The sequence below is a fragment of the Cryptomeria japonica genome, chromosome 9 (genome assembly GCF_030272615.1).
Source record: "Cryptomeria japonica chromosome 9, Sugi_1.0, whole genome shotgun sequence".
NCBI classification, from domain to species: Eukaryota; Viridiplantae; Streptophyta; class Pinopsida; order Cupressales; family Cupressaceae; genus Cryptomeria; species Cryptomeria japonica.
The window spans coordinates 334,664,163-334,692,160 of NC_081413.1; positions in this window are offsets into that span (position 1 = coordinate 334,664,163).

Below are 27,998 nucleotides of genomic sequence, written 5' to 3' on the forward strand. Positions count from 1 at the left end.
ATTATATTTATGTTTGCAACATTTTTCTAATTTTCTTTTTTTGCTAATGTTTTTCTAAGTTCTGATTTACTACCTTAGTTTTCTATGTTTTTCATAACAATTTTTTAAAATGTTGAAAAAAATATACATCTATACAATTATGTAATTTTAAAAACAAATTGACACATTTCAGTCAAAACATTAAATTATCAAACTTTTTTCTAAAATAATGAAAAACAATAAATTATCAAACATTTTTCTAAAATGTTGAAAAACAATAACTATATACAATTATTTAATTAAAAAAATAAATTAACAAACAAATTATTTACAAATTTAATAAAAAAAGACATTATTAAACCAAACAAAGGGTTATTTTGTGCACTTGATATAATAAAGGTCGAAAACTGAAATAGGAAAGATGCTAGCTGTTGCAGACAAAGCTCGGTGACATGATGCTGACGACTGGTTCGATCCAACCCCCACCAGACAGAAAAAGACAGATTTGATAATGACCCTTTAACTGTCATTTTCGCTATTTATAAATTTTTTAGGGTTCACTCGAACCCATTAAAATACTAATATTAAGGTGGGTTCGCTCGAACCCAAAAGTCACCCGTCGTTCGAGTGATCCCAGGTCCATAGTGGGGTTCGCTCGAACTCCCAGGGGTAGTCTGAGCGAACAGTGCTATTTCGCTCGAACACCGAGAAAATCAAAGTTCCCACTTTCACCAAATTCCTTCATTGGCAAAAGTGGGAACCAGCTTTGTGAATTCACCCCATCCTAATTTTTTAAAGGATTACCATTTTCTATTGTAATTGTGAGAAAATTAGAGTTAGGGTTTGTTGGCAATTGACAATCATCTGGTACATTCTGATGCTTGATTATTGGTTTAGGGTTGTCATTGATGGCAAATCTTCTTGATATTCCTATCTAATAATCGCAGATCTTGATATCCAAAAGCGGATGACAAACGAGAGCCAGTTAACCGATATTTCTGGTTAAGCAGAGCAATTTTCGTCTGAAAGATTTCTGATGATTGGGGTGTTATGAATCGTGCATGGGATGATTGTCTCATCTTGTGTCTGAACTCATCAAAGTATTTGTTCAGTGCTTCTGGATAGTTAGTTCCAACTGCTTGTAGACTTTCCTTGATTTGTTTTGTCACTGGTTGGTCGGCAAACCACTGAATGTCACCTACTTCTCGAAAGTAGCCTTGGAAGTAAAAGAACAAACCAACCAGTAGTTGTCCAAACTTAAATCTCAGTCCATTGTCCTGTTTGATCGACCTAAGATTCAACATAAGTTGTCTTTGCATACAAGTGCACAGATCAAACGATGCATCTTCCTTGATCATCTTGTAAGCAGCATTTACCACTGTAGTAGAGATAAAATTAATTATGCTAGCAGAGAACGTTTAGTAACCTATCACCATGCAGTCATACTTGACCAGATTGTCCTTGATTGAGTTGACGGTAATTCCATGTGAGTCACTCACTAAACCGGTGAGCTTGGACATTTCAGTCTTGCTGACCTTCCTTAGGGCTGGCACTTCTCCTGTGTTATAGAAACTGGTGATGACATGAATCGCTTTAGGTGTGATATCATGTTTCCACTCTAGGTACATATTATCACCATGTACCCTGCTTAGAATAATGCAAATGTGATCATCCGAAAATTCTTCAAGAAAATAAACTACATTGTGAAGTTTCTTCCTTTCTAGAATGCTGAATTTTGGTTTAATTTTCTTATCCTTTTCGTAGAATAAGCTCAATTGTGAAAGGATCACAAGAGACCCTAGGTCTTCGATTTTGTAGTCTATGTAATCGGAAATGCCTTCATATACTTTAACACCAGCAGGTACTTGAAATAGGGCATTGTATTTCAACTTTCGTTTAATGAAGTCCATAGAATCAACGGGTGTACTAGAGCTATCATGTGATGCAAAAGCCATGATAAATGGAGAATTATGAAAAATACCTTCATAGATTGAAATTTAGGGCTTCGTAGTTTGAACTTTGCCACACACTCCTTCGGTTGTAGAGATACCGCTTTGCGTTCTTCACTCCTCCAACAGATGTTTGCTTCAGATTCTTCTTTAGGATTTTGATAAGATCTTTGAATCGCAGTGTAAATTGCTTTTCTTCGCTCTACACTTGAAAAACTTCTTTGCTCAAAAAATGATAAGTGAGAAATGATTTGAAAATTCCTTTTAAACAGGTTCTCCACCTGCCATAATAAATGCTCCACTATTAGGGTGTAAACCCTAATTTGCCTTTTACCATTTTCGGTCTTCTACCGCCTGACAAGTATCTCATACTGGTTAAGGTCTTTTACCAGTGTAAACTGGGGGTTTGAAGTATTTCATCATTTTCTCCCCCTAAGCTTTTCTGATGCTTAGTTTGCCGGTTCTGTAATTTCCACACTAGGTGTGGAAACCGATTCTTCATGCAATACCGCTGGTTTCTTTTTCCAGGTTTTGTTCATATCTACTTGAACAGTTTCAATATCAATCTTTCCTTCCAGAGTGACCGGTATGTCATTCGATATGTTCTTTCTTGCTCTGCAGAATCTCGTTGTATGACCCAGTTTGTTGCAATGATAGTAGACCATTCCAGGTGCTCTCCATGGTCCATTATTCATGTTACCATTCTTCCTCCTGCATGTTGCAGTAGTGTGACCATGACAATGACAAATCACATAGATTGCTCTCCATCCGGTTGCCGCTTGATAGCCACTGCTACCTGACAAATGATTAAAGGTATTAAACTGGTTGGGATTCCAGTTCACAAAAGGTTCTGGACCAACTCCTTGAGTCCTCTGAGGATACCTTCCAGTATTGTGCATGACAAACCTGCATTCAAATGCTCTATGCCCAAACTTGTTGCATGCATAACAATTACCATTGAATCTATTGGATCTAGGCTTATCATTTAGAAAATAAGGAAAATTATTGTAAGCCTTACATCTACATACATTAGTAGTGTGTCCTTCCTTGAGATAGTTAAAGTAAATAGGTTTAAACTTTTGCTTCCCTTTATCCTTTGATGTTGGTTGTTTCTTTGATGCTCTATCTTTTGTTCCAGAGGTCTCACCTTTCTAATAATCAGAGAAAACAAGTCCATTGTTATTCTTTACCGGTTTAGCTGATTCAAGCTTCTATTCTAGCTTGACAGTACTCTTATTGAATTTGGCAAGTATTTCCTTTGACTCAGTGAGTTCTTTGGAAATAGTAGCATTGGATTCCTTCAAGGTTGCATTCTCAGAAGTAGCCATGTTTAGTTCACCTTGTACTTCTTCTTTTTCCATTTTTCTTTCATGAAGGTGAGCGGTAAGTGCACTGATCTCTTGCTTCAGCTTGGAGATTTCATGATCTTTGTCTTTTACCAGATCTTCAGCTTTCCTCCAGTTCTCAAGTTCTTGGCACATTCGAATAGTCAATCCTTCCAACTCCTTTCTTAGGTCGGAATTAGATTCATTTAGCTTTTTTACTTCTTGAATTAGGGCTTCCATGTCAGCTTCATTAGAAGAACTATTTTCAAATAGCTCCATCAGTTTTTCAACATGTTCTCTCCTTTTTTCCTGAGAGGTCTTATATTTGACCATAAGATCATCATAGGCTTGCTCAGACTGAGTGAGCTGATGAGTAAGTTCCCTCACAGTGTATTCCCCCATATCTCTTTCCAAGTGGTTAAACTTATAGAAAGGTTGGCTCTGATACCAATTGATGAATACTAAGAGGGGGGGGTGAATTAGTATGCCAAAAATTACTGTACTTAAACACTTTACTAGTCTAGCAGCAAACCGGTAAAATAGTTTAGCAAACAAACCGGTTAGCACACATGAAAACCAAATAGAAAATAATGCGTTCACCCACAGAAGTACAATCACCATAACAAAAGAGATTTTGATGTGGAAACCCAAATGGGAGAAACTACAGTGAGATGAAACTCACAAGTAACTATCTGCATAATAGGAACCAAACCAGTTAAGGTCAAACTGGTTAAGGTCATACAATGTTCTTTACCAGAACAGATCCTGTTAGGAAACACAATCTCTATTAGAAGATAAGTCTGATTAAAGACTACCTTGCTAGGGGATTTTAGATCCACAGATGTGAACCACCTTGTTAGAGGATTTACAAAAGGCTTTTTGGGCCTACCTGGTTAAGGGCTTCAAACTTGTCAAATATGTGAGTAATCAACAAGTGAGTGATCTAGAAAACTCTGTCTTCTCTCATAGATATGAACTTCTCTTCTATAATCACACTTACAAAAACTCATCAACCACCTTAAACCGTAGCAACAACCTAAAACCCTAGACATGATGTCCTTATAATGGAATCTAATTTCATGTTGGTCCAATAGGATTATAATACAATTTCCTAGGTTCAATGCATCTAGACATATTTGGTAACACAACACAAAAAGTATCGCCAGAGTGTCGGCACCACAAAACAATCGGTGGATGGTAACTCATCACAAAATGCCGGTTGGTAACTCATCATAGAGTATTACCAGTTCAAAAAAAATACCGGTTTAAGCAAAATACCGGTTGCCAGTTTGACAAAAATGAAGACTGGGAAATATGAGTTGTACTGCTTTGTTCCTTTGTACCGCTTGAGATCCTTGAATCGCTTTGGGTCTTCATACCACTTGAGATCGGTAACCACTTTCTGCAAAACACCTATAGTCTAAAGACTATAATACATCATACCGGTTTAAACAAATACTGGTTGATTTTAACTCATACATAAAAAAAGTGATCTCAAATCAAGTGTGTGTCCATCAATGACAATCACAACATCAATCATAAAAAATGCCAACACTTTATTGGCTTACAAGTTCAACAACTGGATGGTGGTATTTTTATTTGTCAGACCAAATATATCAAAGAGGTGTTGAAGACTTTTGGCATGGAAGACTGTAAACCAGTAGGAACACTGATGGCGATAGGCTGGAAGTTGTCAAAGGAAGATGATTCCCCTACTGTTAGTGAAAAAGAGCATAGATCTATTATTGGCAAGCTACACTATGTTGTCCATAGCAGACCGAGCATTGCTCATGTTGTTGGATTAGTGGCTAGATTTCAAAAAGAGTGTAAGGAGAGTCACATGGTGACTATGAAGATAATTTTTTGGTATCTCAAAGGCACAATAGACTATGGTTTATGGTACCCCTATAAAGGAGATTTTACTTTGGATGTCTTTAGTGTTGCTGATTGGGAAGGTAATGTGGATGATCTAAAAAGCACAACCGGTGGAGCTTCTCTATTAGGAGGAAGATTAGTGGCATGAACAAGCAAGAAAAAAACATGTGTTTCTCAATCTATAGCTGAAGCAAAGTATGTAGCTGCATCCATGAATTGCACATAGGCAATATGGATGAGAAATGTGCTAGAAGGATTCAAGATAGATATGTCTAAATCGATGACTATTTATTGTGATAATACAAGTGCAATAAACATTTCTAAGAATACTGTACTTCATTCTAGAACCAAGCACATTGAATTGAAGTATCACTTCCTAAGGGAAAGAGTTCAAGAAAAGGAGGTGAAGATGGAATATGTGAAGGGTAAAGATCAGTTAGTTGATATCTTTACTAAGCCCTTATCGAAGGCTACCTTTGAGTTTTTTAGAGGTAAACTAGGGGTTAGACCCCTACACCAAAAGAACTAGAATGATGGAGATCCATCAATCCTGTGGATTTCATGTTTATTTTTCACTAAGGATTGATGAAGGTGCTCACTACTCCTTTGGGGGAGAAAGTCTGATGTAAAGTTTTGATTAAATGCTCTGTTATAATTTTTCTGATTTGAGTAGTGGAGATGATGGAAGAGGTGGCAGCAGAATTGAAGACAAGTGATGCATTTACATCTTTGGCATTGTTGTCAAAGTAGGAGAATAAAAGAAAAGAAATCAGATATGGGAGAATAGAAAAGATCAGATTGAGAGAAGCATTGGTTAAGTGGGAGATGACAAAAGGAGGAGAACTGATAGATAATGTGATACCAACAAGCAAGTTGCAGATGATGATGTTACTCTGATTGTATATCTGATTAGTGTTTCCATGAATGCAAAAGAGGGATATTTTTGGCATTTGGCATAACTGATACAGATGCAGGTGATGCATTTGATGATGGATGAGTGCACCGATAAAGCATAGAAGTCTATTTGTGATGAAGAGATTGAGATTCTATGATTAGATGACATGATCAGTTATTTGTGTTGTCATTGATGGCAACTGATGTTCATGATGTTCTTGATGTTTTGTTTTTTCATCTTAGTGATTTGGTTTACTGGAAGATAGGGTTTACCAGCAGAGAACTAAAGTCTATGAAATAGGACTTTAATCGGTAAAGCAAAGATATTTTGATTGAATCTGATGATCGGCAATGATTGGTGATTTGAGGTTTGGATGGTGAACTTGTATCATGGAAAGATGTATCTGATCGGAACTGGAACTTGTGAAGATTATCAGAAGGTGTGTTTCAAATTTATGATGAAGTTTTGCTAAGGTTTTAGTAGGGTTTAAGACCGGTGAAGAAATCATCAAACCGATAATGATTTATGTTATGACGATGATTGACGACGAGCCTACATAAAGTTGGTAAAATGGTGCAAACTGCGTGAAAAGATTTGATTGTTGTTTTGGTGCGATTCAAGGAAGAATTTTTTGGGAATCAACGAAATGTTTAGTAGAGTGTTTTGAGGGTTTGAATTTGGTACAGATCAGATTTTCATGATAGGTTACGATCAACCAACGGTTGATATTGCATTGCAATTTGTTGTAATGATCTGTATATCGATCTGTGATGATCTCTTATGATTTGAATTGTAAATTCATGATGTAAATAAGGTTTAGTGGCTGACCTAGTTGAGATGGCTATTTAGGATGACACAGTTGATGTTTATGGTGTCGGTGGTCTTAGAGAATGTGTTTAGCCATCCAAGTGAAGTGTGAGATCTTGATATTTGCAGAGTGTTGAGTATAACTGGGTCTGATCAAGCAAGCAGAGAAGTGCAAGTAACAAATCATTTTCTTACCGTTGTTCCCTAACAGTTGTAGGAGGTTAAATTCCTTAACTGGGTAGGTCCTAACAGGCCTTAAACATTAAAGTCTCCTAATAGGGTAACTCTCAAAAGAGTGTTAAATCCTCTCATGAGGTTGATCCTAATAGATCATCAATCTCCTAACTGGGCTGCTAGGCAAATCCCTTAACCAGGTGACTCCTAATAGGGTCTGCTCCTAACTGGGCATATTGTAAGCTCCTAATAGTGCTAAGCTCCTAACATGACATACTTCAAAAGAGTACAAATATTTGTTGGTGCCAACTCCCACCATTTTTTTTTCCCTATTTGGGTTTCCACGTCAAAAAATTATGGTGTTCATGTATGGAATGTTTTTCATGTGATGTTCTTGTTTGTGTTTCATTTCATGCATTATTTTTGTGACACCGGTTATGATGTTTTATCAGCAGTCTATTAGAGGTTAGCGGTATTGATAAGGAGTTGTGTGTGAAAGTATTTGATCTGATTGATAAGGTTAATGAGTTGGAAAATGATCAAGTTTATATGATTTCTTTGGTGGTGAAAGTATTGATAGTTGTGGTAAAATGATTTGATTAATGTGTTAAGTAGATCTGATTAAAGAAGTTGAGATATTTGTTAAATGGTTTTAGATCTGAGATTAGTTTGTTTATAATTCTAAAGTTTCAATTGGTCTTAATACTGATTCACCGCCCCCCTCTTAGTATTAACTGAATCCTCATAGGATTAACAATTGGTATCAGAGCTTTGGTCCTCTGTGTGCAGAAAGCCTAATCACTTGAGGAAAAGATTCTGAGGAAGTCAAGATGATGAAGAAAGAGGGTCCCAAGTTCAACAAGGATAACTACAAAATCTGGAAAGACATAATGAGATCTACATCAAAGGTCTTGGTGCACAATATTGGAAGCAAGTTGAAACAACATATGTTACTCCTACTATAACATGCAAGCTCTAGAAGCTATTGTAAGTACTTTATCTGATTCAAAATATATTGATGTTCAAGGATTGGAAACTGCAGGCGAGGTTTGGGAAAAGTTAGAGAAAATCTATGGAGGAGATGAGAAAGTTCAAAGAGCCAAAGAGGAAAGCTTGAGAGGAAAGTTTGATGACATGAGAATTCTTGAAGGAGAAAATGTTGCACAGTATGGTCAGAGAATCAAAGAAGTTGTTGGCGACATAAAGAGTGCTGGAGGTAAAATAGAATATGGTGCAATAGTAAGTAAAATGCTCAGAACTCTTCAACCTCGGTATGCTATAAGAGTATCGACAATCCAAGAACTTAGATCTATTTCAAAGGATAAGGTAACTTTCAATTCATTGATTGGTAGGCTTACAGATTTTAAGTTAAATAGTTTTGACAATAGTGTGACAAAATCTATTGAATCTGCCTTTAAAGATTCTATTACCGATTCATCTGCTAGAAAAGGAAAAGATATATGTCAAAATCATGAGTGCAGGGCAAGTCATGGAAGTAATCAGGGAAATGAAGACAATGAAGATCAAGTGATGGAACTTAAGGCTGTTGGTATTTTGGTATGGTTTTGTCATTTATGTCAACACCTACTAAAACACTAGCACTTTGGAGATCCAGCAACATTCACCGGCAAGCAAGTAACTATTGCATAGTTACTGGTATATGGTTCACCGAAAGGATATAATGATCACCGACACTTGGAATGGCATGGAAGACACATGGTTATATCGAAGACATCATTTGGACATCTTGTCATGGAGTTTTGTTCATTGGTATATTCACAGTTGCATATTTGTTGTTACCAGCAAATAGGTCTAGGGTTACACCAACGGGTTTATCTTTTCCAGATCAGCATGGCACGCTATGGAGATGATTAATTATTGTTGCAAATGCATTAAGCCAACATGTTCAATCGGTTATTGCATCGAATATTATATTGTTTGTAAAATGTTTTTATTGTAATATCTTGTAGAGACAACCTACTAAAATTGGTCTTATGTTATGGTATAAATGTAAGATCTTATTTGTAAGATCAAGTGTGGAATGCGAAAAAGAATTGTGTGAAGGTATATGCGAGATTAAGCAGTGCAATACACGTAGACATCATTTAAAGGTGAAGCTAGGTTTTTGTGGAAGCATATCAGCATTACACCAGTACTGAATCCAGCATATGAAGATGCTATTTTGTGCAGTACATTATTATTGGATTTAACCATCCAACTGTAGTCAGTGTGACTCCCATTTTGTGATTGAGCAATGAGCTCTAGGCTATTGGCCTTTTTGCATGTGCAAATCCCATTTATGTACACTTACTATCTGCAATAGTATCATCTAATTGTGGATAAGGTTTCCCACTGTGGTTTTTCCCCTTACAGGGTTTCCACGTACAAATATTGATGTTATGTGTTGTGGATGACTTTGTGTTTATGTTTCATGCATTAATCTTTACCGGTATAGCAATTAACTATTAAAACTATCTACCGACATACTTAACTGGTTTACCAGTATTAAGCATTAAGTTGGTTAAGTTGTTTTTGGTTTGAATTTATTTGACAACTGATTCACCCCCCCCCCCTCTCAGTTGTCTCTGGGACCTAACAATTGGTATCCGAGCTTAGTCCTCTTTTGCAAAAGTTTAACAGCTTGAGGAGATCCAATGTCTACTAACTATTTCAGGAAGGACAGTCCTAAACTTGATGGAACGAACTATGGCATATGGAAGATCAGAATGGAGACACATCTAAATTGCATTGGAAAGGACATCTGGGATGTTACAAAGAATGGTTATACTGCTGCTATACCTGGTTAGCCCAGTCTAGCTAACTTGACTAAAGATGAAGAAAATGATTGCAAAGCAAGAGAAGCACTTTTGAGCACATTATCAGATCAACAAATCATGGGACTATCAGATAGGTCTACTACTAAAGCTATTTGGGATCATTTGGAAACATTGAATGAAGGAGATTCCACAGTCAAAATTACAAAACTTGAAAGCTTCTGAGTTAGGTATGAACATCTGAAAATGGAAGAAGATGAAAGTGTTGTCTTCAAAATCTGATTCACCTCAACATCCTATTTATGATATGATAACTCTGTGCAGAAGGGATATTAAAGAGAAGGAAAATTCTAGGACAACATATGACAAGGTTTGATTTAACCTCCTACACTTCAGACCTACTTAGATTCTAGGTGGGTATACCTTTGTGAGCTAAATTCACACTTTCAAAAGATAAATCCACAGCAAACCAGTCCAGAAAACTAGTGGATCTAATCACCTTGAAACTAACTGAAACAAAGGAATGAAAATTATACTCATATTCAGTATTTGACCTACAAAACATGTAATAGACAACCTTGATCTATACTAGTGCCTTATCCAAGGTCACAGAGTCATCTAAGTTCAAACAATACTCCCACAGTCAAATATCTATACATATCCCATTAGTTTGGCTTCTGTAGATCCCTATATATGCCTGACACATATAATAATTTATGCACACCAAATTAAACTATGCTCATCAAGATTCAAATATCTCACAAGGAGTTTACTGGTAGAAGTGATCCCTGCATATTTAATTTCCCTCCTAAAGAGAAAAGTTAGCAAACACATCTACTGAAAGTTGCCTTACAACTCCTATTCAAACGAAATAACCCTGGATTATTCAGAATGAAACAGTAAACAATTGCAAACACATTTGAAGACGACACAAATTTTTTACTCAAAACCGATGGTCTGTATATTGATATTATCTTCAAGAAAGCATTACAAAAACTTTCGAATATTCTCCATTAAACTTAGAAAAGCTCAGATAAATTTCTGCAACGTTTTCCTACAATTCTTTTGTGATCATCTTTTTACTAGTCTTGGTATCCATTTATAACAATATGGATGCACATAGCTTTGGACTTTCCTAGGAGAATTTATTACAATCATTTCTTCTCAAGAAGAAGTTACAAAGATCTTTTACAAAAATAGTTACAAGTCCTTTTCGACCTCTGCAGCTTCTTCTACTAGCTGTCCAGTTGCAACCTCTTCTAACTGTTCAGGAGTGCCCTCTAACTACTCTACATCCTGGATGGCATATTTCCTTGTCCAGTCATTGTACACATCATTAGTTGGCCATGCGAAGTTAATCACTTTCGCCTTTGCCTTGGTTAACCTCTTCCAGGAATTTCTCACCTTGTTGACCTCTGAATTGAGAAAACCATAATGAGATTTGATTTTCTCTATCTTTTGAATTGTTACAACAAAAAAGGAAGCATCATCTAAATCAACAATTCCTTTTATTCTAGTTGATAGTTTGGCCTCTAATTCCTTAAGCCACACTTGTTTATCCTTTAGTTGATTTGGGCTGACAAAAACTCCTGGGAGCAATTCAAAAACCTGATCAGTGTACTCCTTCTTGTACAAGTTGATCTTTCTGTCAGCATTGTCTATCCCTTCTGCCAATTTTACTAGATCCTTGGTGGTATCACAAGTGGATTTGATGATAGGATCGGCCCCTGCTTCATCATAAGATACACAAATGAGCTCCAAGTCCTACTCTCTAGGCTTCCACTTGTCAAAAATAGGTGTCAAAATGGCCTTATCTCCATTAAGCTCATTCCACATATCCAAAATCTTGCTTATGTTGTTATATAATAGTGAGGCACTCATGGTATCTGCAAAACTTGAGATGGTAGCCCTTACTCTTTCTTCATACTTTTTTGCATACAAGGCCTGAGCCTGTTTTAAATTCTCCAATTATTGGGGAGAAATCTCAATCATTTGGGAGCTAGAAGGTGCTAGAGATGGTGGGAACTCAATGATGGGGCTGGTAGGTAGATGTCTTGTAGGAGAAGAGGAGATCATTAGTGTTGAAGACTCACCTTGATCGTACTATCCTATCAACTGGCTTTGCAGCTTAGCAATGATGCTATCTTTACCCCTTACCTCTTCCTTAGCACTGTTGTAAGCCTTCAAAATTGTCTCCAACTTGACTTGGAGGTCTGCTTTTTCCTTAGCTTCTCTTTCCACTTCAACATATGTGTAAGCTATTTCTCCCATGCTACCTAACTATATCAGCTGCTCAGTTGCTGCCTGTTCATCTCCTATATGAATAGGGGATTGGGATGGAGAGTACAAGGGTGTATCAGATTGTACTTCTTTTCCTACTCTCTACTTCTTTGGGCTCTCTTGGATGTCAATGACATCTTGTATCTTCCTCTTTCCTTTGGAGATAGAGGGCTCCCCTATTGTAGGCATCAGCACACTATAATTAGACTTCTTGTGCAATGTATAGTCACTATGAGGGATTGCTCTAGTAGGGGCAGACCTACTTGAAACCATTCTTGCCTTTTCAGGGTTGTTTTTAACCACTACCTCCCTCTTTTCTTTCAGAGTTTGCATTACATCCTCAAAGCAAAGAATTAGGAATTTTATTTTCTCCTCAAAAGGGAAAAAGCTAGACAATGGGTCATAGCTGGCATCAAACTGATGTACAAAATTTGAGGCCTTTTTATAAGCCACCCATTTTTCCTTCCTCAACTCCTTCTCATCTAGATCAAACTCATTTCTAATGAGGTCTTCAGAAAATTGGAACTGATGGGGTCTACCTCTGCACACTGCTCTCTTTCTAAACATGCCATTAAAGAAATCTTTAGGATCGGCACACTTGGAAATTGCAGTTGACAAATGATAAGGTTTAAGAAAATCCTCAAAACAATTCCAACCTCCCTTGGTTATCACAAATTGGTGGGCTATAGTAACCGTAGGGAAAATAGTCCCTTTACCCCTACCTGTTAGCTCCGCTTCTTGCATGCTACCAATTTGTCCGAGGATTTATCCAGTTCCCACTTTGAGAGGGACTTGATAGGGCAATAAAAAGAGAGTGCATCTGAAACCAATTATTCTAAAAACTGTGGAAACAGGGTATAAGTAAATATCACCCCAATTATGAACAATTGTTATATTTTTTGCAAATTCCTTTGGTCTAATAAATTCCAAAAGAACCTTGGGGATTCTCGGGTTTTCTAAGCAGAGGAGAGTCCTAATCTTTGATGCAAAATATTTATCAAATTTTAAGAAACTGACATCATCTCTGTCCCATGACAGCACTGTACTCCATAGTTGCACTAGCATCTTTTCTCCATCCTTCTCTTTTATAAGGTCCATTCCACTTGCAAAATAATCACCACCTTTAAACAAAAATAGATGCATGAGGAGTGAATACCATCTGAAAGGCCTATCAACCTTTCCATTCTTTATTCCTATCAAACCTCCATGGATAGCATCAGTAATAAAAGAAGCATAATCAAAGGTTACTGCAAGAGAAGGATTCAAAATCTGAGCAATCATTAGCATGTAATGATTGGGCATATTTGCCTCAGCATCCTCTCCCAAAATCTAGCAAAGTGACCAATAGACTCCCTTAGCCCTAAGGGTGAACAAACTCAATGAGAAGGGCTCTTCAGTGTTGGGTCCTACAACTGTCATCCCACCTATCTTCACAAAGAATTCCTTAAGAGGCCCATTTCTAAGGTGGTTCCTCTATGCACTGTATACTTGAGCTAATGATTTGAAATTAATGGGTTCCAGAAAATTGGTAAACTCATTAAGCCCGAAAGCACTTTTGAATTCCTCATTATTGATTTCAATGAGGGCTTTCCCATTTATATCCCTAATGCTCCTTGTGACTGGATCATAATTATGTGCAATCTAAGCTAGGAGATCCATATCCATGAATACTCCTGGAACTACCAATTTTCCAACATCTAACTCCCAAATGCTATTTTGTGGGGCTGGGGAATTTCTCATGCCAAATCCAACTTTGAACAACCCCAACCCAAACAACCCAACTTGTGAATCTCTCAGCCAGTTGCCCTTATCATATAACCCCTCTCCTATTTTCAAACGAGGAGCTCTTGACACTAATTCTTTCACCTTTGATGCCTGATTAGTTGACAATGTCAACTATTCAAGAAAATCATCACAAATGGCCCTTTCTTGGTAATTAACTTTCCCTGAAAATTCTCTCTTAGGTGCCATCTTAAAATATGCAAGCAATTTAAACCACTACCCCAACTGGTTTTCTTACAAAATCAAGACCTCAATTAACAAGCACTGCTAAGGAATTACCACACAAAAGTACAAGAAAACCTGTTTCAGCTTGAAGGAATCCACTCTGCAACTGAATGAATATGCTCTGTATTGGAAGAAAATAGCTTTGCAACCACTCCTTTGCAACAATTCTTTGGAATGATACCTTTACTCAATCGATAGGATATCATATATGGTACTCAGGCTCTTAACTATGACATTGATGCTGCATGCTTCGGCCGTCCCTTCATAATTGAATTCATGAGAGAATTCAAATTTTTCGCTCCAATGGGTCACAACATACCTGCACATTCTTTCCTTTCACTCTTTTGTTGTTTCGCAAAGAATAACCTTCGAGCAATTTCGTTAAATGAAATCATGCCAACCGTCTGATCAAATCAAACTTGATCAACCTTTAGACCGACTTAATAGCTTTGCCTTTGCGCCGGTCCCTACCTATTTTCGCCATTTCACAGGCTTTATCCTCCGAGCACTTTTTCTTCATGAAGCTGCGCTAGGCGTTAGATGGAACTTTAACTACTTGGTGTTTAACTCTTACCGAGACCATCAACTTCTTCATTAACCGCGCCTTTATCCTGACTGCTAACGGTCTTTCACTATTTCACATAGCTTAAACAGCTTTCAACTTTGGGCCACAAAACAACGCGAAGCATTGGATCAAATCAGAGATGACCATCCTTTAAGGGATACCTTTATGCTTGCTTCACTTAGGCCGCTCTGTCATTGGTTACTGAATACCACGTGGCAGTCAACCATTAGCCTTGGAAAACTCTTCGAGTTTAGTTCAACGTCAGCCACATGTCTTTCCCTTATAACCACCAGTTACACCTTGGTGGGCCCTCAACTTCTTCTAAAACTACGTGTCCATGGATACGTCACCATATAGCATTACACCTAGATGAGCCCTTTTTCCTTTTGCTATTTCATGAAGCATATCCTTTGGTTGGTTTGCAACTGCGAAACAATGCGGGCCGTTGGATTATATTTGACTTGCTTGGTGCTTAACAACTTAACTGAATTCGGTAGACGTGGGCCCTCTAACTGAAACTCCATCCACCTGGCATCTAGTCACCTTTTAAACTAACATGTCGAACTTTCATTTGCTAAGAGAAAACACTGGATTCCACCTCATCCTTGACACTTGTATCTGCCAGGTCATGTCTTATCCTGTGGCATGACTCACCTCTGGGACCCACCTTTTAATCCTTAGATCCGACTTGCTGACTATTTTGATCTTCTGCCATGTGCCATCATCTTACTCACCCTCTCAACCAGCTGGACCATCTGCTTGGAGTGCCATGTCATTTTGCTACTTCATGAAAACTAACTGTCGAGCATCTTCCTCCTGCAAAACTGTGCTAATCGTTAGATCAAATGAAACTTGTGCATCTGTTATGCCCTTATAAAAACTCCCTTTTTGCAGACCGAAAAACCTTTTTGTTGTTTCGCAGAGCATAACCTTTGAGCATCTATCAGCCATGAAATAGCGTGAACCATCAAATCAGATTGGACTTGATCACCTTTTAGTCACTTAGAAAGTCTTCGCTGTAGGGTCCCACCAAACGCTTTCGCCATTTCGCGAAAGGTATTTCACTTGCAAGTTTAGGCTATGAAATAATGCCAGTCGTTAGATCTTGAACAAGATGAAGCCATTTTAAACCGGACCAAATGAGCCATTTAGAACGTATTTCCCTTTCGCCATTTCGCGAGTCTTAAACCACGTGCAACTTCGCCTAACAAAATAGCGAAAACCATAGATTTATTTGAGAGCTGCATGCAACTTACTGGGCCCAACAACATTAGGAAGAAAAGACATAAGGCATGAATTTTTACAATTAATTCAAATGACCGCCTAGGCAAAAGACATGGGGGGACACCTCTTACGACCCCAAGGCCCATTACTTAAGTGGATAAAGTAACGAAGGAATAGAAACCAGAGGGGTTTTTGATAAAACATTGAACGATTTAAAATTAAAACCTTAAACCCTTAAGACCTAACATAGACTTGAAGCATTTGATAGTGTGTCTAACTCAAACTTCCAAAAACTTAGCCGATTATGGGGAAAGGAAACCTATTTTTTAAACAGTGATAACAGAAAGGATTTCTTGTTTTATGGAAAGAGTAAATGAAATTGTTTTGGGTATTAAATGTTGTGGAGGAACCTTAAATGAGGATGAAATTGTTTCAAAAGTTTTAAGAGGATTGCCACTGGCATATAAAATGAAGGTTACTGCTATAAATGAGTTAAGAACAATGCCTAATACATCAGTAACTAGGGATACATTGATTGGAAAACTTTCAGCTTTTGAAATTGAGGAATTTGGTCCTGTTGCTACTATTAAGACAGATTTAGCCTTTAAAGCATCAACATCATCTACTCCATCATTTGAAAAATCTGATTGGAAAGCATTTTATGCAAGAGAACTTGAAGAACTTGAAACACTGTTTGCAAGGAAAATGCCTAAAGGTCTAGTTGGAAGTAAGTATGAAGGTAAAGCACCCTTTAAATGTTTTAACTGCAATAAGATTGGTCATATGGCTTCGAGATGCCCTGATAGACATGCTAGACTAACAAAAGAAGCTAGAAGAACATACAAGCCTAATCCTAAATATAAGAGATAAAGATTTAAGAAGAATAAAGACAAATCTTGTTATATTGTTGATGAAGGTGTGACTGATGATTATGATGAGGATCCAATAGACAATGGATGGGTTTTTGCTGCTATAACAAAAGATCAACCGGCACCTACTGCTCAATCGGTAGAACAAGCCCTAGCAGCTAAAGTTGAAGTAAAGGATGAATGGATCATTGACTTAGGATGCTCACATCATATGACAGGAGACAAAGGTAAATTCTTGAACTTTCAAGAATAAAATAGAGGTTTAGTAAGATTTGGAGATGACAAAGCTTGTTCAATCAAAGGTAAGGGTACAATATCTCTTGATGGTAAGCATAACATTGACAATGTCTACTATGTTGAAGGATTAAAGCATAATCTTTTAAGTGTTGGTCAATTAGTTGAGAAAGGATTTCAGTTACAATTTAAAAATGGAAAGTGCAAAATCATGAATAGAACTGGTTTGGAAATTGCAACCGGTAATCAGACTAGAGATAATATCTTTCATTTGAATAATAGTGAAAAGACATGCTTAATTGCACATATAGATGAAAGTTGGTTATGGCATAAGAGACTCTATCATGTAAACTTTGATTGCATGGTAAAGATTAGTACTACTAAGGCAGTTAGAGATCTACCTAAAATTGTCAAACCTCAGAATACAATATGTAAGGAATATCAATTTGGAAAACAAGTTAGAGCTAGTTTCAAAAGTATTCTAGAAAAATCAAATAATGCTCTTGATTTATTCACACTGATTTATGTGGTCCAGCTAGAACTAAAATCTTACAAGGTGATAGATATTTCATGCTAATTATTGATGACTATTCTAGAATGTGTTGGGTTACTTTTCCCAGAGAAAAATCAGAAGCACTTGGAAAGTTCAAACTGTTCAAAGCAATGGTTGAAAATGAAACCGGTAAGAAAATCAAATGTTTAAGATCAGATCAAGGAGGAGAATTCACATCTAAGGAATTTAATACATTCTATGAAGTGAATGGAATCAGAAGACAACTATCAGCACCTCGGACACCACAACAGAATGGAGTTGTTGAAAGGAAAAATAGAACTATCTTGGATGCAACAAGAAGTATGTTATCAGAAGCAAATTTATCACATGTTTATTGGAGAGTAGTCAGCACAATGGTCTATACATTCAACAAAGTTCACATCAAAGGTGAAACCGGCAAGACCCCTCATGAACTATGGTTTGGTAATACTCCTACTCTTAAGTATTTTAGAATTTTTGGAAGTAAATGTTATATCAGAAGAGATGAGTATATTGGAAAATTTGATCCTAGAAGTGATGAAGGAATATTTCTTGGTTATTCATCTAAGAGAAAAGCATATAGATGTTTTAATAAAAGATTGCAGAAAATTGTTGAGAGTACAAACGTAAAGATTGATGAACAATTCAGAGGAACTTCAAGGTATATAGACTCTGAACGGGCAACAAAAATTGGGACAAATGAACCTACTCTAAATCCACCGATACAGAATGAAGATCCAGTTACCCCGGTACCATCTGAGGATTCCACAGTAATTAAGGAACAACAAAAAACTAAGACACCCCGGTATGTAAGACTAAATCATTTTGAAGATCAGATAATTGGAAACAAATTTAAAGGAGTTATGACAAGAGGAAGATTGGCAAATGAAGAGGTATGTCTTATTTCTCAAATTGAACCATCATCTATTAATGAGGCATGTGAAGATAAATTTCGGATTAAAGCTATGGAAGAAGAATTAGAACAAATTGAGAAAAATAACACTTGGACATTAGTTTCCCGACCTAAAGATAAAAATGTAATTGGAACCAAATGGGTATTCAAAAACAAACTTAATGAAGATGGCAAGGTTGTCAGAAATAAAGAAAGACTAGTGTGTAAGGGATATTCTTAGAAGGAAGGAGTTGATTACAATGAAACCTTTGCACCAGTAGCTAGAATTGAGGCAGTTAGATTATTTTTGGCTTTTGCAGCACACAAAAACTACAAAGCTTATCAAATGGATATTAAATGTGCATTTTTGAATGGAGATCTTGAAGAGGAAGTATACATTGAACAACCTGATGGATTTTCTTTGACAGATGACAATGATATGGTATGCAGGTTAAGGAAAGCTCTGTATGGACTAAAACAAGCCCCAAGAGCTTGGTATGCAAGATTGGATAAGTATCTTTTAAAAATTGCTTTTACTAAAGGAAATGTAGACAACAATTTATATTACAAAATAACTAATGATGACATCTTGATTATAGAAGTATTTGTTGATGATATAATCTTTGGAGGAGAAGATGGTTTATGTAAAGAATTTTCTATTAAAATGCAGCAAGAATTTGAAATGTCTATGATTGGAGAACTAAAATTCTTTTTAGGATTGCAGATTTCACAGACTGATAAAGGTATATTCTTGAGTCAATCCAAATACTTAAAAGAGTTACTAAATAAATTTGGGATGGAGAACTCTAAACCGGTAAGCACACCTATGACTACAAATGACAAATTATCTCAAAGGGATGAATCTACACCTGTTAATCCAACTAGATACAAATCTATGATAGGAGGTTTACTGTATTTGACACAAACCAGACCTGATATTATGAATGCTGTATGTATTGTTTCAAGATTTCAAAGTAATATTAGAGAAAATCATGAATCAACAGTAAAAAGGATTTTCCGGTACTTACAAGGCACTATAACTCTTGGATTATGGTATCCTAGAGATGAAAACTTTGAATTATGTGCATAAACAGATGCAAATTGGGCAGGAGATGTGGATGATAGGAAAAGCACCACTGGCAGAGCATTCTTTCTTGGAAACAGACTAGTTTCTTGGTTGAGTAAGAAACAAAGTTGTACATCTTTATCAACAGTAGAATCAGAATATGTTGCAGCAACAACCAACTATATACAGGTACTTTGGCTTAAGCAAATGTTGAAAGACATAAAGGTAAAATGCAAAGAACCTATTACTATCTATTGTGATAACACTGCAACAATTGATATATCTAAGAATTCGGTATTACATTCTAAAACCAAACATGTTTCTATCAAACTGAATTTTTTAAGGGAAAAAGTTGAAGCAAAGGAGATAAAACTGGTTTATGTGAATACTAAAGAGCAGCTTGCAGATATTTTTACAAAGCCTTTGCCTAAGGAGACTTTTGAATATCTCAGAGATCAGCTTGGAATCATACCACCACCGGTAGAGACTTAGGAAGTTGATGATTGTCATCAACCGACATAATTAATAGACAAATCTTTTATTCCGGTCCTTGATGAGGAAGCTACTTCTCAGGGGGAGTAGTTGGTATATTGAATTGATTGGTATTTTGTATATGAACTTGGTTTTATTATAACTTTGGCATTTGATGTCAAAGGGGGAGAGATATATATAGAAAAACACATGTTCTTTTGAGAAGAGATTGGTATGAAAAGCTTTGGAAAACATATGTTGCTCCCAAGGGGAGAGATTGTTACTTAGGAGAGATTATTACTTTTTGGTTATGATCTTTTTGGAGATTGTTGGTTTTTGATACTTGGCATTTCTGTTTTGGCACTTTGATGGTTTTTCCATCTTGTGTTGCCATCAATGCCAAAGGAGGAGATTGTTGGTATTTTGGTATGGTTTTGTCATTGATGTCAATACCTACTAAAACACTAGCACTTTGGAGATCCAACAACATTCACTAGCAAGCAACTATTGCATAGTTACTGGTATATGGTTCACCGATAGGATATAATGATCACCGGCACTTGGAATGGCATGGAAGACACATGGTTATGTTGAAGACATCATTTGGACATCTTGTCCTGGAGTTTTGTTCATTGGTATATTCACAGTTGCATATTTGTTGTTACCGACAAATAGGTCTAGGGTTACATTGGCGGGTTTATCTTTTCCAGATCACCATGGCACGCTATGGAGATGATTAATTATTGTTGCAAATGCATTAAGACATCATGTTCAATCGGTTATTGCATCGGATATTATATTGTTTGTAAAATGTTTTTATTGTAATATCTTGTAGAGCTGACCTACTAAAATTGGTCTTAGGTTATGGTATAAATGTAAGATCTTATTTGTAAGATCAAGTGTGGAATGCGAAAAAGAATTGTGTGAAGGTATATGTGAGATTAAGCAGTGCAATACACGTAGACATCATTTAAAGGTGAAGCTAGGTTTTTGTGGAAGCATATCAGCATTACACCGGTACTGAATCCAGCATATGAAGATGCTATTTTGTGCAGTACATTATTATTGGATTTAACCATCCAATTGTAGTCAGTGTGACTCCCATTTTGTGATTGAGTAGTGAGCTCTAGGCTGTTGGCCTTTCTGCAGACCCCATTTTTGTACACTTACTATCTGCAGTAGTATCATCTGATTGTGGGTAAGGTTTCCCACTGTGGTTTTTCCCCTTACAGGGTTTCCATGTACAAATATTGGTGTTATGTGTTGTGGATGACTTTGTGTTTATGTTTCATGCATTAATCTTTACCGGTATAGCAATTAACTATTAAAACTGTCTACCGACATACTTAACTGGTTTACCGGTATTAAGCATTAAGTTGGTTAAGTTGTTTTTGGTTTGAATTTATGTGACAATTGATTCATCTCCCCCTCTCTATTGTCTCCAGGACCTAACAGAGGCACTATTAGCAAAGAGATTTCCAAGAGGCATTGGTAAGTATAAAGGAAAGCTACCTTTGAAGTGTTTCTCTTGTAGTAAAATTGGTCATATTGTTGCTAACTGCCCTAACATCGATAAGAAAGAAAAGTTTAAAGATTTAAAGGAAAGGCCAAGAAACATTATTATATTGCAGTAGATGAAGGTGTGATTGATGAGGAGTCGGAAGAAGAAGATGACAATGAAGAAATTGTGTTTGCAGTCGTGAAGCAGGAATTGTCTGATGAAAAGGCACTAGTATCTCATATGGAGAATAGTGATGAATGGACTATAGACACTGGTTGCTCACACCACCCAAAGATAAAAGTAAGTTCATAACCCTTAATGAATTTGATGGAGGTGTTGTTAGATTTGGAAATAACTCTCCTTGCATGGTGAAAGGTAAAGGTTAAATCTCTTTAAATGGGAAGAGTAATGTTGATGATGTATTTTGGGTTGATGGTCTTAAGCATAATATTTTAAGTTTTGGTCATCTCAATGATAAAGGTTATTTGCTTGAGTTTAAAAGTGGAGTCTGCAGAATTCTTGGAGGTAATGGTGAACTGATTGCTACTGGGAAGAAAAATAGAGGTAACTTATTTTATTTGAATAGTAATTTTAATAATTGTCTAGTTGCAAGAATGGAAGACAGTTGGTTATGGCATAAAATATGTTGTCATGTTAATTTTAATAATTTGGTTACGATAAGCAAGTCAAGTGTTGTAAGAGGATCACCCCAACTTGTCAAACTGGATAGTGTGATATGCAAAGATTGTCAAATCGGTAAGATGACCTCTATTTCTTTCAAGAGCAATAATTGTATTTCTGAGAATATTTTAGATTTGGTACATACTAATCTCTGTGGCCCTATGAGAACAAAGAGTTATTACGGTGATAGGTATTTCACGATCTTCACCAATGACTATTCTAAAATGATGTGGGTGACATTTTTGAGAGAAAAATTAGAAGCATTTAGTAAATTTAAATAATTTAAATCTTTGGATGAGAAGGAAACCGGTAAGAACTTGAAGTGTTTAAGATCAAACCGAAGAGCTGAATTCACATCTAATGAATTTGTTAAGTATTGTGATGAATAGGGTATAAAGAGATAGATGTCTGCTCTGAGGACACGCCAACATAATGGCTTAGCAGAAAGGATGAACAAAAAAATAGTTGAAGTTGCAAGAGCCATGTTATTATAGGGTGGTGTATCCAAAATGTTTTGGAGAGAAGTGGGCAGTACTGCTATATACACTTTAAACCGGGTATTGGTAAAGAGAGGTAACAATAAGACACCCTGTGAGCTATGGTATGGAAAAACTCCTTGGGTAAGTTATTTAAAATTTTTTGGAAGTCAATGTTTTATTAAGAGAGATAACTACACTAAGAAATTTGATGCAAAATCTGATGAAGGAATTTTTCTTGGTTACTCTTCTAAGAGTAAGACATATAAATGTTACAATAAGAGAACTAAGAAAATTGTTGAAAATTCTATTGTAAAAGATGATGATCTATCTGATAAGTCTGAAGGTACAAGCATATCAGAACTAGAAAAGGATGATAATGAGGAAAAGTTTATGATCACTGAACCAGAGGCAAAGATTAATGAAGAACCAAAAAATGTAGAACTAGATGCTCAATCCACAAATGATGACAGTGAGGAAGAAGATGAAGAACTTAATGAAGAAGATGTAGAACTGGCATAGTTAATACCTAGATATGTCAGATTGAATCATCCATAAGAGCAGATAATTGGTGATAAGAATGTAGGTGTGCAAACTAGGAGAAAAATCCGAGAGAAATCGTGTTTGATATCTACAATTGAACCCAATACATTTAAGGAAGCACTAAAGGATGATGATAGGGTTGTTAGGGTTCCCACAGATACTAAGAGGGGGGGGTGAATCAGTATCTGACCGGTAATGTGATTTTCGTAAAATAGAACATGTAGAACATAAAGTAACAGTATATCGGTATGCAAGAATTAATGTGATTAACAGAACCAAAAACATCCACATGAAAAGAACACCATAACATAAGATGTTTAATGAGGAAACCCGGTGTGGGAAAAACCTTAGTGGGATTTGTGACCCACAATATTCACTTACTGGCCAATAAGAGAATATTACTTACAATAGGGGCATGCACATGTAGGAAGGCCAACTGCCTAGAGCACACTGCTCAATAAGAAGTCACACTGACTTACAATGAGGATTAAGTTAATCCAATATTCTGTACTGCTTTACAATAGCATCTTTAATGCCAGATTCAGTACCGGTTCTTGCTTTGTTCTTTACATATACCCTTAACCTACAATTTGCACATTAGGTCTGCCTAATAATTTTCTTTATGCTTCCTATCCATATCCTACAAATGTCTATAATGATCTCTTTTATATACAAGAGTCATTTTACAATTTGCCAAGTCGGCTTACAATAATAAACAAAATATTACATATCAAAAATCTTGTCGGCCTCTGTGCCGGTATACATCTTTTCTTCTGTGCCGATGTCGGTGTAGAGTGATCTTGCTGATGCCTGTGCACTGTCTTGCTTGAATAATTCTTTGCTGGTAGAATGTCTTTCCGGTGCCATAGGATTGCAAGGTTTCATGTGTAATGCTTTGCTGGTATAATGTCTTGCAGGTGCCATAGGATTGCAAGGTTGTCTGTGTAATGCTTTGCCGGTATAATGTCTTGCTGGTGCCATAGGATTGCAAGGTTGCCTGTGTAATGCTTTTCTGGTATAATGTCTGGCCAGTGCCGTAGGATTGCAAGGTTGCCATCAATGACAAAACCTTCAATCACACACAATGTCTCATTGGAGTGTCCATATGCCAACAATCTCCCCCTTTGGCATTGATGGCAACACTCATGAGAAATTTCAAAAAGATATCCAAAAATGTGTAGACCAAAAATGTTACCAAAAATGTGAGAACTCCCTTGAGCATATAATTCCTATGTTTTGAATTTTCTCATCCTACTACTCCCCCTTTGGCATCAATGACAAAGGTTAGTAGAGTTTATAGTTATACCAGTCTATAACCTCAACCTTGTAGATGGGTAGTTATTATTTGAAAAAGATCTCCCAAAATTAAGTTTATATCATCCATAAACTTCTTACTGTCTTTTATTGCTATCTCAGTTCTGTTTACTGTACCGGTGAGATACTGCAAGTGATCTGCCAGTGTTTTGCTTCCCTGTGTTAATGCCTCTGAGATTTCCTTCCGCAAAGATGCTAAATAGTCCAATCTTGGACTTAGTTTAGATCTCAAAAGTTTTGCCTTATTTATTATTGCCTCTTTCTCTCTTTCCAATTTGAGTAATTCTTTCTCAAAATTTTCTATCTTCTCTTCAAAAACTGATAATGAATCAGGTGAGTTGACAAAATTGTCTGCAAGTTTATTTATCTCATCCTATGCCTTGCTTATCTTTTTGTCTACATCTATAGTCAAAAAGTTTATTTTACATGTATCTTTATATAGGTTTTTGTACTCTTTTAACAAATTACACAGTTCCAGTTGAAGTGTGTCAAACTCCCTGTTACACTTCTTTATTCCTTCCTCAAAGAATTTTTGTTTCTCTTTTTCTACAATTTCCTTTATAGATTCTACCTTTGTTTGCTCAAAATTTCCAGAAATGTATTTACAAAGTGTATCCAACTGTCCTAAAGAATCTTTATTGTCTATATTACAATTGGGAGCTATTGATTTCAAAAATGGGATTGAATCATCTATTGCTTTGTAAGCTTGTGAGCTATAGTCAGTTATTTTCTTGATAGATTCAAGTAATACCTCAGTCACATTTGATGGCTTTGATGGTGACCCAACAAATTGAGTACCGATGGAAGTGACCATGCTTGTATTGACCTCTAGTAGGTCTGTTTGTGTCTGCATTCATTTAAGCACTGGTTTTCCTCCTTCAATTCTTACCGATGGCATCTATTCTGGAGCCTTTAGCTCTGTTGGTTCCTCTGTTTGTGTTCCAAATTCCATCTTTTTCTATGTATCTACTGCCGGTTGCTCTGTATTCCCTGTTATCGGAGGCTCTTTGGGTATACCTGATTTATCTATTGTATCCTTATATACCACTATGTTGATCTTCTGAGTATCAACATTCATAGTATATAGGACTTTAGGATTAGGATTATTATCCTTTGTATCCATACTCTCAGCTATCGGTTGATCTTCAGTAGTTGTTGTTTTTACCGGTGGAGTATTTAAAGGAGGTGGGGGTAAGTTGTCTCTAATCTTGATACTTGGTGGTCCACCAACTTTACCTTTCCCTTTGTCCTTCTGATATACCTTAATGGGCTTGGGATTCCTATATTCTTCATGTTTTTCTTTTTCAACCAAGAATATATCCCAACCATCTTCTGTTTCCTCTGAAACCTCTATAACTCTACCTGCCATCAGTGAAATTTGCCGGTGTGCAGTGGAAAAAACTGTCTGGTTGGCCTGAGCTATCAGATCATCAATTTCTTTAGGTGAATTTACCGGATATACTGCAAGTAGTTTTTCTATTTTAATTTTCTTATCCAATTCAATTATTCCTTGCCTTCTGGCCTCAAGTCTTTTGTATAGTTCATCAGGAATTTCATTTAAGACTTGCATCAAAAACTTTTTATACATGTCCATGTGTAATATTACACTCTCCTCAACTTGCCCTTTCTCATCATCCGATAGGGTGTCATAAATTTTCCTTATGTTCTTTAGTTTACCTTCCTCTGTGATCTCATTCAGTAATATGTCAAGAGGGGCCAAGTCTGTGTTTGTCTTTTTCTTCTTTTTGGGTGTCAACTTCTTTTTAGGTGTGACTTTTCTGACCGGAGATCTCACAGCTTGTTTCTTTTGCCTTGTCCTTCTAGGTGAAGGAGTGGTTGCCGGTGAGGGGTCTCTTTTCCTAACAACTCTTTTGAAAGTTGTTGGTATATCTCCTTCTGAGGAAATACCTACCAGTGATAGATGAGCTTCAGGTTGTTGGGCTGCCAACTCATCTTCAGTTATGCCAGTTTTCTTTAATACATCTTCCTTTATGGCTTTTGCTTGTCTGGATCCTTTTCTCACAAATGCCTCAACCTTTTTCACTCTTTTCTTTGACTGAATTTGACTTTCTATGGTCTCAGCACTACCAAATACTTCTTCTTTAGGTTCATTGGGGGCTTCCAGAAGTGCTTTGGCATAAGTTTCCACTATGTGGTCATCTGTTTCATACCCCATCTCTGTTACCCAGATTGTCCTAGGGATGACTACTTCCATCCATATTTCATCCTTTGTGATTACAAAACATATATCATCCTTGTATTTGTTGACAATTTCCTGTGATAGTCTGATTCTTTTGTTCATTCTGACCTTTAGTGCTTGAAAATACTCATTGATATTATTTTCCATGTTGTTGAATAAGTCTGATAATTGTTTTCCTACTGGTATGTCAAATCCAAAATCTTTGTTGCCTATACTGGGAACCTTTTTGGTTATATGTAGCATTATGCATACAAGTAAATTTCCAAATCTAAAAGTTCCTTTCTTATCCTTCTTGATTTTGGCTAAGTTATCAATTAACTCATCTTTTAACCATTCACATACATCAATTTTCACATTTTCTTTTACCATATCATGAGCACTCTTAATGCATAAACTGGAAACTGAGTTAAGTCTGTTTGCATGAGTTGCTTTGTACCCTAAAATCATGCTAACAAATCTAACATTTATATCGGTCACATCATTAACCCTTAGAGACCTTTTGTCTGATGTTGCACCAGTTAAGTTCATTACTAGGTCATTGGAGACCTTCTTAGTCTTGTCGGGTCTATTACCAATGGAAGGTAACCCTATTACTTCTTTCACAGCTTCCTTTGTAATTTTGTGAATTGAATCAAGCCAAAAGAATGAACCATGTACCCTGCTTAAAACTATCCTAACCACTTCCTTGGGAAATTCAGGAATGCAGAGGATTTCAATGAATCCTAGGGTTTCAACAACTTTATGTTCAGGTTTCACATTTCCGGAATTGTCACATATAACAGTCCTATACATTTTTTTAATTTCTTCATCACCTAATTCCTCTATGTTGCAGTGAATATACATTCTAGGATCTTCTGCATAAACAACACCTTTTGGAATTTGGGAAAAAGCACTTGTATTGTCATCTTTCTTATCTACCTCAGAAACTAGCTGAAATTCAGGCCTAGGGCGTTTTATAACCTCGACTACTGTAGGGTTTGCTATGAATTCAGGTACAGAGGAGGATGCCATGATGATAAATACCTTTTTCTGCCTTTAGATGGATTGATTGCTGAAGTGCTTTGCCTCTTGCTTGAAATGCCTTAGCTCAGAAATCTTAGCGCTCTCTGAAAGTTTGAATGCTCGGTGAAGTGAAATGGAGCCAAAACCTTATTTTATAAAGTCTTTTCTGCTACCTACCACATTAATTGCTTGTCGGTAATGTATTAGCTTATCTTTATTTGCTGGTAATGAGTGACTTTCAACTTCTTTTCTCTAATCGAGGGAATAATAGCACATGTGTCATTAGATTGCCAAACCCTCAAGATAATTTTCTTCAATTTGATGAAGAACTTCCTGCCGGTGGAGCACTGCTCTGTCCTGCCA